This window comes from Dasypus novemcinctus, chromosome 7, assembly GCF_030445035.2.
Source record: "Dasypus novemcinctus isolate mDasNov1 chromosome 7, mDasNov1.1.hap2, whole genome shotgun sequence".
Lineage (NCBI taxonomy): Eukaryota > Metazoa > Chordata > Mammalia > Cingulata > Dasypodidae > Dasypus > Dasypus novemcinctus.
In genome coordinates this window covers 31,081,225-31,098,564 of record NC_080679.1, presented here as the reverse complement: position 1 = coordinate 31,098,564, position 17,340 = coordinate 31,081,225, and the positions used below count along the sequence as shown (strand labels likewise).

General features: G+C 35.8%; 1 protein-coding gene and 1 pseudogene across 2 annotated transcripts in view; both read left to right on the top strand.

Moving 5' to 3' along the window:
- The window catches only part of SPAG16 (sperm associated antigen 16), a 1,223,101-nt gene that overhangs the window by 95,191 nt on the left and 1,110,570 nt on the right, over positions 1-17,340 (top strand). The window lies entirely within an intron of this gene.
- Positions 9,866-10,418, top strand: LOC139439339 (ribose-5-phosphate isomerase pseudogene; annotated as a pseudogene).

The window sequence follows — 17,340 nt, the reverse complement described above, 5'->3', positions numbered from 1 at the left end:
AGAAAACCTACAGGAAGAGAAGAATCAATGGCAAAGCATGTCTGATAAGAGCTTAATATCCAGACTATGTCAAGAACTGCTACAACTCAAAAACAAAAAGATAAATAACCCATTTTAAAGATAGACAAAAGACTCAAACATTTCTTCAAAGAAGATAAACAAATGTCTAATTGTCACACGAAAAGATTCTCAACATAATTGGTCATCAGGGAAATACAAATCAAAACTACAAAAAGATAGCATTTCACACTGGGATGGCTATTATTAAAAAAAAAAAAAGAAAATAATAAGTGCTGGTGAGGCTGCAGAGAAATAGGAACCCTTGTACGATGCTAGTGACGATGTAAAATGGTGCAGCCACTGTGGAAACAGTTTAGCAATTCCTCAGAAAGTTGAAAATAGAATCACCATATGGTCCAGCAATCCCACTTCTCAGTATATAGCCCAAAGAAATTTAACTGAGATTTTAATAAGCCATTCCATTACTCTATCAGGCCATCTGTTTCTGGGTGATGACCTACCATTAATTCTACAGGTGCTAACCCACTATTAGAATTCTTCAGCTGTAAAATGCATTCTTTAGTCAGAAGCATTCATTGTATGGAAATGCATGATAAGAGATAAGGTAATTTGTAATTATGTGGATGATAGTACATTATGAACAGTGAAGGCACTTCTGCAGTCTGGAACAGTAACTCCAATTATGGTCTATACTTTATTAAGTTTACAATAATCCACATTCATTCTCCAAGATCCATCAATTTTTGCTCAGGCTATCCTGGCAAGTTAAATGGGGATGTAATGGATGTTTATCATCTGTATATTTCAATGATGGTATCACTGATCTCTGCAATTCCAACAGGAATGTGCATTGCTTTTGGTTTACTCTGTTTGTGATAGGAAGGTATAGGGCTTCCATTTGATGCTTTCTATCATAGAAGCACTAACTTCCTAAATTAGGAAGAAAATGAAGGGATTTTATTGATTGACTAGTATGTCTATTCTAAATAAACAATCAGAAACTGGGAAAATAACTAGTGGAAGGGCTTGCTATTAAGCAGACTTGGGTCAAAACACTATTTATCTCATGACTATCAAAAGCTACCAGGAAAATGACATCCATTTAAAACCTACGTCAAATTGTTTCTGAAAGGTCTGAGATAACAGAGTTACCCTTGTACGTGGTCACTGTCCCTTTGGCTTGGAGGAAGATTTCTAGTCAGATTTCTAGCTGGATTTCTGTTTTCCTGAAAATACCCTGTATGATACAATGAATATGTATTTATCAGGGAAAACGAATCACTGATTTCTTTAAAATGAAAGTGTTTGTTCCAATATAATAAACCTGTCACCAGGTGGCTGGCTGGTTCTGCTGTGGCAACTTGCCATAATAAGTGTTCCACTTTGGGTTTTGTTATTGGTATGTTGGGCATTCAGCACTGGGAGGTAGACAGATCAACTTTCTTTAGGGGAGTCTTGTTATTGAACCTGTGCGTAGTCTCAATCCTTGACATAATGGCTACATAGGCCCATTGAAGAAGCAGCATGGGAACCAAGGAAAAAGGTCAATATTCAAAATTTATGTTGTCTCTCTTATTATTGAAAGTCTCATCTGCAGAGGATGTCTTTTAGTGAGTAACCATGGGCTACAAATCTTCTTGCACTTTGCCTATGTTTAGAGGCCCAGCTACAAATAATTTCCCTTTAACTTACCACACATTTTTCAATCTTATTCTTTCTAAACTCTTGACCAATCAGTCAAACTGATAACCATTAATAAGTATAGTTCCTTCCCCCAAATAATTTCTCTTCCATTTAAAACAGATGTCCAGATATACTGGCCAAATTTCTAATCACAGGGAGTTTTCTGTTAACCACTGTCTTTTAGAGCCAGCACTCAGCAAGGTTTTAGTGCAGCAACCATCCACGTCTAGCCAGTGTGGCATATTGTGCAGGCCCATCTGAAAAACCAGGTTAGAGTTTTTTTCCTTCTCCATTAGCTGGTCATTGTGAACCTCCCACAAAGACATAGGTATAGTAGAGGGATGTGTGGCATTGAAACAGAAGTAGAGGTTTGGGAATCTAAACTACCTGCTCATGCAGTTCACTTGTGTTAGAAAGACTCATTATGTGAGATTCTTTATTTTGACAAATAAGTGCAGTCAAAAAAATTTTCCTGAAAAGTAAAAAGAAAAAAAAAAGCAGGTAAAAACAAATGCATTTACAAATCATTGTGGAAATACAAAAGTTGGTTAAAATTCTTAAAAATGAGAAAAAAACAAAATGTGTCCAATTGTATAAAGGTTCTTTTCTTTTAGGAAATGGGAATGAAGACCCTGTTTTTTGTTTTTGCTGCTGAAAAGAAACAACAATAGCTTAGAAAAATCTGTCAAGGTCAAATGTTGTGAGCCCACTATCTGTACCTGCCTATTTTTGATCTGAGGAAAGTTGGTGACCAGTGCGAGGCAGAAGAGATGGTAGGACAGCCAGGAGTTCTCCATCTGGAGTTCATCATCCTATATGATCCTTTAAGTAAAAACTGAAGAAAAACAAGCCCTCATTGAAGTCTGAGCTCTGCAGTTGACTGACCTGATTTCCTCCATCATTGTGCTCAAAATAGTTTACTTCTTGGCCAGAATGTAATTATAATTATTCCTTTTAAAATAAATTGTTCTTTTTTTCATATCCAGGATTTTGGCTCAAAGGATCCAATAGTATTCCTAGTTCATAATGAGCACCTCAGGACATTTAGTGACTAGGTGCTTTATGCCCTCAGTCTCTACCAGAGCTCAGGAACATAGGAGCTGACGCCTAAAAGGAGCATAGATGAAAATAGTTATCAACAGAGATGGGCATAACTTTTTTCCAGAAGTCTAGAGGTTAATGCTATAACTCTCATATTAGGGCTTGGCATAGGCTCCATACTGTAGCCGTATTTTCCACAGATATTTGAGCATCATTGGATCTGCTGGGTCATAAGGTCCAAGGGATAGAATGGCTTGCATCATACCCTGGACCTGTTATAAAACTTTTCTTGGTCCAACCAGCGTTTAAACTATGCTCTTATTTCTTCATGATGGAATATACAAGCTGCAGCAACTTGCCTTTTATTTATAAGAGTTAACATGGACGAGGCTTTAGAATTTCCTTCTCTAACACACGTGTATTAATAAGACGTCTAGGATACTTGCCACTTCTTGCTCTGCAGATCCATTTAGGATGATTGCATCAGTATAGTGGAATAACAGGACGATCAGAATTACTATGTTTTGACAGAAAGCAGGGGTATTTACTTGGCCGTGAGGCAAAGGAGTTAAGTTATACTGCTGTCTTTGCCATTGGCAAACTTTTAAATTATCTTCACTAACGGAAATCAAGATGAAGGCATTCGCCCAAGCAGTAGCCTCATAAAAAGTGCTAGAGTATGTGTTGAACTATGCCAATAAAGATACCACATATGCTACAGCCCACATGTTCCAGATCTTGAAATATTTTCAATTTTGCATCCACTATTTTTTGGTTTAATTATTGAATAATAGTTGTACAGTAAAAAGTTCCTGTCTCTTGTGTTGGACTTGACAATGTCCTTTCTTAGTGAGCTGACATACTGGATAATATATGTTTAAGTGCTTTGCTTTGTACATTGTGGAATCATTATGTAAATGCAAAGGTATTTATATTATTAATATTGCTGATTTATTGCTATTATCATAAAAATGTATCTCCTGATGATGATGTTAAGATTGTAGAGTCCTTAGTATCTTTCTGACTCATCTAGACTTACCTTCTTGTTTTGCTTGTCCTTAGTCTTCTCATAATGAAATCTATAAAAAATATAAGGGTACTATGAGTAGTCTCAGATGCCAAAATAAGTTGTACATTTGTTTAGAAGGTTAAAGATCTTGATCAATATACATAAAGATCATATAGATAAATTGGAATTATGATGTGCACTCATGAGTGTATATAAAGTCTGAATGAGTTTCCCCAGAGTTAGCAGTGGGTTCTCATTTATGTTTAGAGAACCTAAATTCTTCTGACATTCCTAAACTATATTTTCCCTTACTCAAACCTATAAACAGTCTCAAAATCTTTGACTATTCCTGCTTCCCCAGGGTATGAATACTCAAGTAAAGGGCCATTGGTTCCTTTGGGAAAGGAATGTTGGATTCATCATATATATTTACTGTGTCATTGCAAGATTCTTCTTCTTAGGGACCTGCCCTCTCCTTTAGACAGTAGGTTTGGGATTAGTAAATTTGCTCAGATCCAGAAATCAGGCAAGAGATTGTGACTGTTTATGGGGTGACTGTCCTCAGGATCTCTATAATCCATACTTGATTTCTTGTGGTTATGCAGATTGAGCATTACCTTTGTTGGTACCCCATCTTTTTGACCTCTAAAGATGTTTATAGTAGTCTATTTAGCATTTTCTTAGCTCTCTGTAGACCATGCTCTCTTAGCTGCTACTCTGATTTTGCTGCTGTTTACCATAATTGTGCCACCTACTTTTGATGCTTAAGTACACCCTTCTGGCTCTCTTTACCAGGATCCTATCATCCCTCTTGCTTTCAGAGAGTCTAATAACTCCTCCTACCATCATCCTAGAGGAGAGATAGCTTCTAGGTGATGGTGGTGCCCCTCACTAACTTTCCTAACTGGTGTATCTTCTGGTCATCCTGTGGGCATGGGTATCTGGTGAGTGTTTTAGCCTTACATATCGTATCTCTTTTGGAATCCATTCCACTGAGTCTTGATACTTATTGTATCATTTGTCATAGTTTTGGCATTTCTTCTTCAATTAGTTTGGCTATCACTTTGTCCAAGTTTCCAAAAACTTCTTGTTAACATGGGGGTCTTGCCAGGGTATTAAATTCTGAATCATAGTACTCCCATATCAATAAATTTTCCCTTGCCCAAATTTATGTTCTACCTCCCTTGTGTGAACAGCTTCAGGACCCAGTCTTATATGTACTTTCTTGGGCACTCAGTACATGCTGGCTAGGCCCTGTTCTTCCTTTGGGGTGTAGTTTTTTTTCTCTCTTTACAGACTTAATTCTTCCCTAGCTAGGTTTTATTGTGGCTTAAGTGGCTTTTGATCTACTGGCCAGAAAGGAAGGCAAAGGACTCTGAATTGCCTTTGGTCAAGTGAGAAGTGCTTCCCATTAACAGGGAAGAGCAGGCTTTTTCTGCAGTTTCAGAGAGTTCAGGGAATCTGAGGATTCAGGATTTTCAAGGGCAGTGTCCTAGATTTATCCATGGTAAATCTATCCACTATATATAGAGAGAGTCCCATGCTCTTCTTCAAAATTATGCTCTTCATGTATAAATAAAATATTAAAAAAATAAAATATTTCGCAAGTATTAAAGGTATCATGAATAAAAAAGAGGTGTATTTCAGAACTCCTTTTGGAATTCAGAATATTTTTTTTTCTCCATAAAATCCCTCTGATAAATAGAGTTGGTTTCCCTGAAATGATTTTCCCAACTTGTAACATATTTTCAAATATTACCTTGCTGATGGCTTTCAAACCTACATCTTACCATACTATAGCTTTACACCAATATTTTTTAGCTATCTATAAGAATTTCATTTTATGTTACTACCATCACCTCGAATTTAACATGACTAATTACAAATCATCTTATTTTACAATGAGACTAATTTCTTCATCTTTGAAATGCCTTCAAATTATGTTTGCATTCCACCATTTCATTCATTTAAAAATTGTGGGCTCATCTTTGATCCTCTTCCTTTCAGTGTCTCTTAAGCTCCCACTGATACTTCTTTTACACTAATTTACAGATTTTCAATATCTTTGTAGGTTCAATGCCTAAGGGACTAACTTGAAGTTTCGTTTGCAGAAACCATTTGTTGCTCTGCTACTGTTTCGTTCTAATTCTCAGTCCCAAGCAGGTCTCCGTGGATTACTTTAACAGCCTGTTATAGTAATCTAGTCTACAGAGAGCCTGTGTCTCTCTGATAGTCCATTCTGTGTGGTATTAGACAGCTCCTCCTAAAAGATGCCTCTATAATATTCCAATATTTTTGGTCTAATATTTCTTAGGCAATTGTTTATTTTCACTTCTCAAGCTAGTTAAGTGTCTGGATTCCTGATATGGTATGCTAATTTCTCTATATATTTCCAAAACACTAAAATTTCCTTTTATTTATCCCCTGTATAAAGTAGAATTAATAAGGAGATTGCATTTTAAAATCAATTCTTATGATTTAAACTGTTTTCTCTTCAATTAAGGAAATGATTTGATTGAACACTGGGAAAGCAGCTTTCTTCTGAAAATCTTTAAGTCAATCAATGGGTTTCTAAAATAGTTTTTGTAAGGATAACTATATGTTACAAAATTAATTTCCTGCTATCTGTGAAATATGTTTTACTCTAAAGTAAAGGAAATAAGAACAATTATGTAAATTAACTGAGTACTTTTTGTAATCACATAAATCACAGGAAATAAAAAAATACCATTTTTGAGATTTTGAAGTAATTATATATTTGAAAATTTTAATATGCTAACATATTTATTAAAGAAAAATAGAAGAATTCTGTATATTAAAAAGTAATGTTTATATGTAGAATTTCTTCATTGTAGACGGAAAAAAAAGTATCATAGAAAAAAAGCATCATATGGCACTCACTGTAACTCAAATTTATTGCTTTAATGACTCCTTGCATATTTAAATTTAGAGTTAGATTACAATTTTTATATATAAAAAATTCTACCTCTCACCTTGTGTCTTTAATTGTGTGCTCAATGTTCATGCAGAAAAGGCAACAAAATAACATTAACGAAAGTATTTCAAGAAAGTGGGGAGAAAATTAGGAAAAATAAGAGACTGAAGTTTTTCCTTCTAGTCTTACTTTTGCTGTCTTATTTAATTCTTAGTTTCTTTTGGGTTGTAGTATAGACATATAGACATGCTTTTTATTTTTATTTTTTATTTTTTTTAGACATGCTTTTTAAATGAAAAATTTTCACTAATGGAAAGACTTAGTTACACTGTTAACACTTCTATCTGTAAAACAGTCCTAATATCCCTTTTGGATTTCTGCTGGAAATCATGTTTTAAAGTATTGTAAAGATATTATGAAGAAAATAAGGATAAATATTTCTTCTCCAAATGGAAGACGTGATAGGGAGGATATGTAAACATTACTACGTACAACACAATTTACAAAATATTTTATATCTTAATAATTAAAATGGTGTCAAAAGTTAAAAGAAATAATACTTGTTATATTTTGGGAAATATTCACATTATCTTCATTTTAAATAAAATTTAAAAATCTTATTAAAAGAGCAATTAAAACACATATAATAAAAATATAATTTACCTAGGCAAAAACTGATTTGGTAACAATTATTCAGAGCTTATTATAAGACAAGATTTTAGCCAATGTTCAGATGTTTCACTTAAAAATAGCTTTCAATAGCAATTAATAATTTAAGATATATTATTTTTAATAACTTAATTTTATAAGTTTATTAATCAATAATACATGTTACATGAGACTGGCTTTCAAAATTTAGCTATGCTACAAATATAGTCATGAAAATAAGATCTTTGCCTAAGCTATGGATGAGTTTTCATAATCTGTAGATGAGTTTTCATATTCACTTATTCATCTTAACTTCTTTTAGGTCTTTAGAAATGATATGTAATTTTATTTTAGGGGCACAAAGGAATATTGTGTATTAGCCTACATTTAGTATTTTCATAACTTATCCTTGAATAAGTTAACCGTTATAATCAATATTTTTCCCAGCATAGCATCCATTAACATCTTTTAGCATGTACTTTGGTAAATGCTGTTTTTAAGTATGAGTTACTTTGAAGACCAATCTGGATTTGAAACACTGGTCTGCCATTTATTACCTGTATAGACATGGGCAAATTACTTAACTTCTATGTTTCTGCCTGTATAAACTGTGAAGAAAAATATGCTTGTCAAAAGATTTTGTCAGAATTCAATGAAGAAATATATATATAGGGTTGTTTTAGTTTGCTAAAGGTTGCCAACGCAATGCACCAGAAGTATGTTGACTTTTATAATGAGAATTTATTAGAGTAAAAGCTTACAGTTCTGAGGCTGAGAAAAACATCCAGACCATGGCATCAGGCAAAGATCTCTCCCTGAAGGTTGGCTGGTGGTGATCCTGGATTCCTGCCACATGACAAGACACAATGGCAGCTCTGCCTGTCTCTGCCTTCTGCTCCAGACACAGGTTCTCCCCAAGCTCAGCTGTGGGTGACAAGGGACATGGAAGGGCATAATGGTGGCTTCTGATCTTCCCTCTCCTCTGGACTTTGTTGCTAGTTTGCTTCAGGCTGCTCTGTCTTTGGCTTTTCTTTCTCCTGACTGTTGATTTCAATTTCTGGAGGCATGTTTCTGTCATTGCCACTTTGGTGTCTGTAGCCTTTATTCCTGTGTTGATAAAGAACTCCTATAAAAGGAATCTAATCAAATAGCCCTTAACTAATCTAATCAAAGTTTCAAATATGTTCCATTTAAAGCATTGTGCCTATTACAGAATTGATATTTGAGAAATGATAGTGCTTCTATAGAGTTATTTACTGGGAGAAGAAAAGTTGTGCTTAATTATTAATAGTATTTTATTCTTTTATATTAAGTATGGCATAGATGACCCTGAATGGAAGTTTGTTAAAGATTGCAAGATTCATTACTTTTATTCATTTCATTATGTTATGGTGTGGATAATCAGTCTTCTCCTGATTGTAGGTATAGTTTCTCTAATGCAGATTATATACACAGAGAAATATGGAGATAAGAGCATTGAACTCTTTGGAGTCTCAGTAGGATCTCATTGACTGCCACAGTAAACAGTGCCTCAAGCGGCAGGTCTCCTGAGGGCTTTAAAGACAACAGGTCACTATAGGCAGGGCAGACAATCTCAGGAAATCAGCACCCTGTCAGTGGGCCTTACTTTGGAATATATGCTCCTGAGAGTAACAGAGTTAAATTCATTTACAGTTTCCCTGCACATGTCTCTTCTACCACTTTTATTTGAACCTATAATTAGCACTATATTCATTAGATATATGTCCCAAAGACTTAAGTCTTTGGTCTGTTCATATGCCATTTGAACCCTGAATCTCAGCAAGAGTTGCAACACTTACTCTTCAGTTCATTGGGCTTGCTCAGGACAATTAACAAAAGGATGAAGATGGACAATGCCCATCCCAAAAATAAAAGAGTATCTACAACTGCAAGCAAGACCGTTCCATCCTTCTGTCCCATTGGATTTAAGCCCCTTCTCAATCAGAAACAGTGGGAATCACAATCCCAAATCCTCAAGATTAAGGAACGAACAGACATAAATAGGGAATGCAACTATGGATTTAAATAGACTTATGATTATTCTAGCAATGGAAGAACTTGTGTCATTGATATAAGGGCTATAAGAGATTCTGAGGGGAGGAGAGGGAAGAATAATTGTGATATGGGGTAATTTGGGGATATTGGAATTGTCCTGCACAACATTGAAATGATGGATACAGGCCATTATACATTTTGACAAAACCTATAAAATTGTATGGTGCAAAGGGTGAACTATAATGTAAACTATAGTCTATGGTTAGTAGCAATATTCAATATGTGTACATCAATTGAAATAAATATACCACATTAATGAAAGATGTTAATGGGGTAAAGTGTGGGAGAAGGAGGGGGGTGGGGTGCATGGTAATCCCCTGTATTTTTGATGTAATATTTATGTAATCTAAAGCGTCTTTAAAAAAAAAAAAGGCACTCAGGGATGCACAGCAGCGCGGGCAGTACAGGCTTTTGCGGAGGGGGGGCAGTAGTGCCTGCCGGCCCCCTCCACGATGTCCAAGGCAGAGGAGGCCAAGAGGCTGGCTGGCGGAGCGGCCGTGGAGAACCACGTGAGGAATAACCAAGTGCTGGGAATTGGAAGTGGTTCTACAATTGTCCATGCTGTGCAACGAATAGCTGAAAGAGTCAAGCAAGAGAATATGAACCTTGTCTGTATCCCCACTTCCTTCCAGAGGCTGCCCTGTTATTGTGATTTCGGATTTCAGGAAGGATTTGAAGAAGCTCGGGCATCAGTGGCATAAAGGGATCCCTATCGAGGTCATTCCAATGGCCTACGTCCCAGTGAGCCGAGCTGTGACCCAGAAGTTTGGGGGTGTGGTTGAGCTGTGGCTGGCCATCAACAAGGCAGGCCCTGTGGTGACGGATAATGGGAACTTTATACTGGACTGGAAGTTTGACCAGGTGCACAAATGGAGCGAAGTGAACACAGCTATCAAGATGATCCCAGGCGTGGTGGACACAGGCCTGGTCATCAACATGGCCGAGAAGGTCTACTTCATGATGCAGGACAGCTCGGTGAGCACGAGGGAGAGGCCCTTCCACTGACTAGCAGCGGGCAGCCTCGTGCACCTGCAGTGCCCAGCTCTCAGCCACGGTGGAGGAGCTTGTCAGAGAGCTTGTGCCTTAATGTGTCTGTGTCCACATGGAAGCTGGAGGGGTGGGGGGCTAAATCCCCCCCAATGAAGTATTGTCATTAAATGGCTTTTTAAAAGAGAAATATATAAACATATATATTTTTACTATTAAAATATTGTCTTTTTTTTTTAATTAAGTAGAACTTGATTTCATGTTTTATATGAAACATTTACCAAAAAAAGCAGGAGGAAGGACTGTCTTTAAAACCTGCTGTTGAAGCTTCTGAATATTGGGTTTGCTGAGAGATAAAAATCAAACTTTTCTTCTAAGCTGATAAAATGAAGGACTGAACCAGCAGCGACTTCCTGACGCCTTACTGGAAACTTTGGAGTTTGTTTACTTTTCTCGCACTCTCTGTTTTTAGTTTCTGTTGTGATCCTGCACAAGACGAGGTTACATTATCAGGTCAGGTTTACAAAACTCAGCCGGTGGAGCACGTGGAGAGTAAACTTTCAGACAGAAGACTTGGCTCTACTTTGTGCTAAGATCAAGGCATTAATTCAGACCACTGTTAGAAGCAATTAGCCAGAAACTATTGCCAATACTGCCGAAGCACTGCTATGAAATGTGAAGTATTTTTTATAAAAATGATTTTCTTTTTATTGTTAATATTTTTTCTGTTTCTTATTACTTGGGTGGTTCAGCATCAGAAGTTGTCACATCCTTGTATTGTTTGAAGGTTAAAATAAAAGAGTTTGGTGCCAAAAAATAAAAAATAAAAAAAATAAAAAAAATTAACTAAAACAAAAAAGGAGCATTATCATGGCTAATTCTGATGTTCTAATGTTTGCATGTCCCCTGTTACATGTTTGAAAATGCTACTATGCTCATAAAAATTTGTATACAACTCTCAACATCTTTAGTGGTTAATATATATATTGATTCACTTAATGAAAAGTTATTTAGTATTTTTATCATGACATCTGCCAGTGGTTATGTAAAATAGATTACCATTTAAATATAACCATATTACTCCCCCAAATAGTGGGAGTTCCTGAGGGCTCCGGAGACACCCAGGGTCTACAGTAATGGCAGATAGCTCCAGAGTTTGGTGCATTGCCAGTGGGCCCCTCTTTGGAGGTTGTGCTCTTAAGTGTGACAGATTGGTTCAGATGTGACTTCTGTACACATGCCTCTTTCCCTGTTATTGAACTTGTAGTTGGCGCTAGAGTTGGTAGGTGTATGTCCAAGAGACTTGAATCTGGGCTGTCCGTGTGCCAGCTGGGACCTGAGCCTTAGCAGAATTGCAATACCTACTCTCCAGTTCTTTGGACTCACCAAGGACAACTAACAAGGAGATAAGGATGGACAACCACTACACCAAGGAACTGAGAGTCTATAGCTGCAAGCAAGAGAGTCGCATCAGCCCTATGGAATCAAATTAGATCTCAATTAGAGGTGGAATGGGCATCACCATCCCAGAATCCTCAGGTTTGGGGAATAAAATATGGACTAAAGTGGACTTACTGGTGTTCTACTATAGACTTATTATGATCCTAGCAATGTAAGAAATTGTATCTTTGATGTGGAGATAGTGGCCACTGGAGTTGCTAAAGGCAGGGAGAGGGAAAATGAGGTATAATATGGGGGTACTTTTGGAACTTGGAATTGTCCTGAATGACATTGCAAAGTCAGATGCAAGACATTATGTATCATGCCATACCCTACAGAATGGAGTGGGAAAGAGTGTACACTACAATGTAAACTATAATCCATGCTGTGTGGCAATGCTCCAAAATGTGTTCATCAATTGCTGTGAATGTAGCACAGTAATGAAAGAAGTTGTTAATGTGGGGAAAAGTGGGAGGTGTGAGTGGGGAATATGGGAATCCCTTATATATTTTTATACAACATTTATGTAATCTAAGTATCTTTTAAAAATATATAAAATATATTTTAAAAAATAAAATAAATATAATCATATAATAATGTGAAGAGGAAGGAAAATGTACCTTCAACTCTATGATGATTTACACTATCATATTGTGATATGCCACACTAGCTGTGATAATGGTGTTCTGCAAGAATAGTTAAGCCTGTTAGAGTGCTGATACCTTGCATTTATTATAGGGAGTTTAGTTGTATATTGTATAGTATTCTTGAATATTGCTATGTAGTTATTGTTTTTTGCAAGTATCATCAAACAAGGATCCAGCTGATATTTTGCCAGTAATTGTGGATAATACATCAAGCTGATAAATATTTCTATTTATCACACATAAAGTTACTAAATGGGAAATTAGAGTTAGAAATATGGATGGTATTAAAAAGTCTATAATCATGTATTAAAAAGTCTGTAATGATTTTGATAATAGTTATTAATAATGATATTGAATTTTTCCAGCAGTTGAAATAATTCATTTAAAAAAACCCTGAAGAAATATATTAATCAAAATATTTATTCATACTATCATGCCATGGTAAGTGTATAAGGATTAAGACAACTTATTTATAATTCTATTCTGAATAGAAAATCAAATAAATAGAAATGCTTATTGTGCCAAATGATTTCTGCTTACATAAAGGGAAGAAATATGAATGAACAAAAGCAATTAAGGGATACTAATTATTCTCAGGTTTTAATTCTATTTATTTTGAATTATGCATGCATAACATGGATCATTAAAAATACAAAAATGAGATGTAATGCAAAAAAATGATCAGGATTTTACAACATTTTGAAAACTTCAGTGAATATCAATATCTTCAGCATCTATATTTCAAAATAAACATTCAGGAAAAATTATGTCTTTGTAGATAAAAATACCATAATTAAAAATAAATAAGTTAAATATAAATAAATTATGAAATTAAAAAATATAATTATATATGTAATTCATATAAATATATACATATTTCATAAGTATAGAAATTATATATATAAATATAATGTATGGAACATGATTTGCATTTAGTCTTATGAACTTTTAAACATTTGTTTTGCTTCTAAGATTTTTCCTTGTTATATGTAGCTGTAGTTCATTTACATTCTATTTTTAAAGGACAATCACAGTTTTACAAAGTATTGGTCTAATAAACCATGCTGCCATGAATATTCTTGTACATATTTCCAGGTGCTGTATGCAAAAGGTTCCAAAGGACATTTTTCTAGGTGTGGAATTGCTAGGCCAATGGGAATAGGATTTTACTAGATAGTATTCTTTTCCAAACCAGTTGAACCTATTTACAAATCCGCAAACCTAGTGCCTATTGCTCTACATCTTTCCAGTAGTTGATGTAATCAGGGTTCTTGTTTTGCCAATCTAATGGGTAAAAAAATGTCACATTGGGTTGTAATTTTCTGATTAGTAATGAACTTGAATACCTTTTTTTTTTGTTTATATACCATTCAGAGATCTGCTTGTAAAAGCCATTTTATAACTTTTCCCCATTTTACTTTTAGATTGTTGCTCTTTGAAAAATATTTGAAATATATTTTGAGACTCATCTTTTTATTGTTTATATGAATGCAAATATCTTTTTCCAGATGGTGGCTTATATTTTCTATTGCTGTATGTTGCCTTTAATGAATGGGAGTTTTTAATTTAATGTAGTCAAATTTATCAATACTTTCTTTTATGGTAGCACTTTTTGTCACATTTTGAGGGATATTTTCTTACCCCAAGACAAGAAAACTCTGCTTGTATATTTTCTTTTAAAAAATATTTTATTGTTTATTTTTTCCCTTTATCAGATATTTCAGTGTGTAAATCTTAAAAATATGGACAATCTTTTACATAAGCAAGTATAGTTATTAAAAAACAAGAAATTAATATTGGTCTACAGAACTTACTCAAATTTTGCCAAGTGTTACCCTAATGTCTATAATTTGTTTGGCAGAGGTATTTTGGAAAATATACCACCATTTTTAAACTTTTTATTTTGAAATATTTTTATACTTACAGGACAGTTGCAGAAATAATACAGATCCCATGTGGAGAACTCCAGCATACCCCTACTCCCTCCACATACACAGATCCATCAATCTTAATATTTTGCCACATTTGCAGTATTGTTCTATGTGTCCATATCTCTCCCTCTATTTATCAATATAATTTCTGAACACTTTAGTGAAGGTTGTATATCTCAGACTCCTTTAGTACTTAATACTGCCATGTACATTTCCTAGTACAAAGATATTCACTCCTGTAACCACCTTAAGTACAATTATCAAATCCCAGAAACTTAGCATTGATATAAAACTTACAGTCTATATTCTAATATTTCATATGTCCTTTTGAGCCTTTTATCCTCCCTTTCAAGAGCCTATCCAGTATCATGTCTGTCATTCTTTTTTTTTTTTTAAGATTTATTTATTTATTCCCCCCCGCCCCGTTGTCTGTTCTCTGTGTCTATTTGCTGCGTCGTCTTTGTTCGCTTCTATTGTTGTCAGCGGCACGGGAATCTGTGTTTCTTTTAGTTGCATCATCTTGTTGTGTCAGCTCTCCGTGTGTGCGGCACAATTCTTGGGCAGGCTGCACTTTCTGTCGTGCTGGGCAGCTCTCCTTAGGGAGCACACTCCTTGCATGTGAGGCTCCCCTACACAGGGGACACCCCTGTGTGGCAGGGCACTCCTTGCGTGCATCAGCACTGCGCATGGGCTAGCTATGAAGGAGCCTTTGAATTCAGAGCAAGATCAGCCCTTGGGCCAACTCCACACCCCCATCATCAGGAGTCAAGAGGAAACTCTCAAACTTGGAATAAGACCACACTTCTTTAGGCTGTCATTGACGGGAGACAATAGAGTACCTGAGCAGTCAAAATAAGACCATCCATCTACAAGACATCATTGCTTCTGTCAGCAGGAGACAAATGGGAGACCTCGAACACCATGTGCTCCCTGGCCTGTCTTCTCCCAGCCCTCCCTTTCCTGAACTTCTACACTTTTATGGTGTTTTTTTCAGTCCTAGGAATCCCAGCTCAACTCTCCCATTTCATCATTTATCACAGAACTCTAAGCCTCCCTAAGCTTCCCTACTTTGATTTTTCTGACTCTCCCTCTCCTTTTCCTTTTATGACTCCTGAAATCCTTTCTCTGTACTCTCTGGAATCAAGATCAATAATCATCAAAGTCTTCTATATTTTCAACCTCCATTATTAATCTTCCCTTCACCTTCTGTGCTAAGGGACACCTAACTCCTCCCTCATGAAAGTTTCAATTGCAGTCATTGGAGTTCTGATAAATGTTCAACTAGCTCTTTGTGGAAAAGAAAAGGCACTAATTTGTAGTGTTTTCCAATTTCCATGCTATCACAATGGCCCTTCAAGTTATCATCTTATTTCACTGAATGTGGAGTTGGCAAGTGATGCCCACAGTCAGTTCTTCTGAGCCAGTATGAGCCAGTTCCAATATACCACTGCCTGCAGCGCTCTGTGGAGGTGGTGTTCTCTCCTATACACAACTATTACATTAAATCTGATAAGGGATGAATGTCTCATTTTACTTCTCATTGCTGCCTTCAATCCCTTTCCCCCCATTCCTTCATCACATTCCCTTAAATTTCATATCATCAGATTATACTATTACAGGCACTTCTTCCTGGATCATTTTAAAACTATTAATCCTTGTAATAGTGTCATCTTCTTAAAAATGATTTTTCTCATAATTCTTGGTGATGGAAACATTCACTTAGATGGTTTTCCTTCAAATGCTCTGATCTCAGTTTCTTAACAGCTTTTCCTCCAGTGGTCCTATTCTCCATCCAATAGCTACCATAAATTTTCATTTCCTTTGCCGTTTGCACCTTGTCTCCCCAATTTCTACATACAGAGGGTTTCATAGGCTTCAGTTCTTGATCTCTTTGCTGTTGTCACTCCTTAGGTGATCTCTTCCAGTCTCACAGCTTTAAATTCAACCTATATGTTAATGACTCATTAATTTTTATCTCCAATTGGGATCATTCCCTGTTCCTTTATGTATCTAGCTGCCTACTTGATACCTACAATTACATATCAATTCCATACTAAAGTGTTGTCTCTTACAATTTCTCCATCTTAATTAATGGTTACTGTATCCTTTCAGTTACATAGACAAAAAAATTTGAAGTCATCCTTGAGTCATTTCTTTTTCTTACACCTCATATCTGATATGTCAAAGTTTCTGTCTTTGAAATATATCCAGATTTCCATCCTTTCTTACCGCCAGCACTGTTGCTCACTGGACCAAGCTGCCATTATCTCTAGCAGTAGTCTAACTGGCCTCTCTGCTTCTGTTTTTGTCTCTCTTTAGTCTCTTGAACACCAGCAACCCCTTAAGATCCTCTGTTTAAGATCCTTTTAAAACATCAGTATGCCCATGGCATTTCTCTGCTGAAAACTTTTTGGTGGCTTCCTATCTTACTTAACAGGTAAAGTCATTTTAATTTTGAGGTCCTGCATGACCTTTTTTACATCTCTGACCTCATCTTTTGCTACTTTTCCCATTTACTTAACTACAACCACACCAGCTGCCTACCTTTTTGTAGAGCACTCTAGGCATGTCCCTGCCATGAGTCTTTTGTGCTTGATATTTCCTCTCCTGTGTTGTCTTATCTCACTTTCTTTAGAGCTTGACTCAAATGACTCCTTTTCAGAGACCTTCCATGGCTACAATATTTGATCCTGCTCCTCCCTCCCTGACCCTTTCTCAGCCTTCTTGCTTTATTTTTTTTTTCATGTCTCATTATCTAACATATAGATGTTGTACTTATTAACTTGTTTATAGTATCTTTTCTTCAGTAAAATGTAATCTTTGTTTTATTCACTGTTCTATCCACAGTGTCACAAACATGGCTGGAAAGTAGTTAATACCCCATAAATATTTGTATTTGCATGAATGCATAAATGAAAAAAA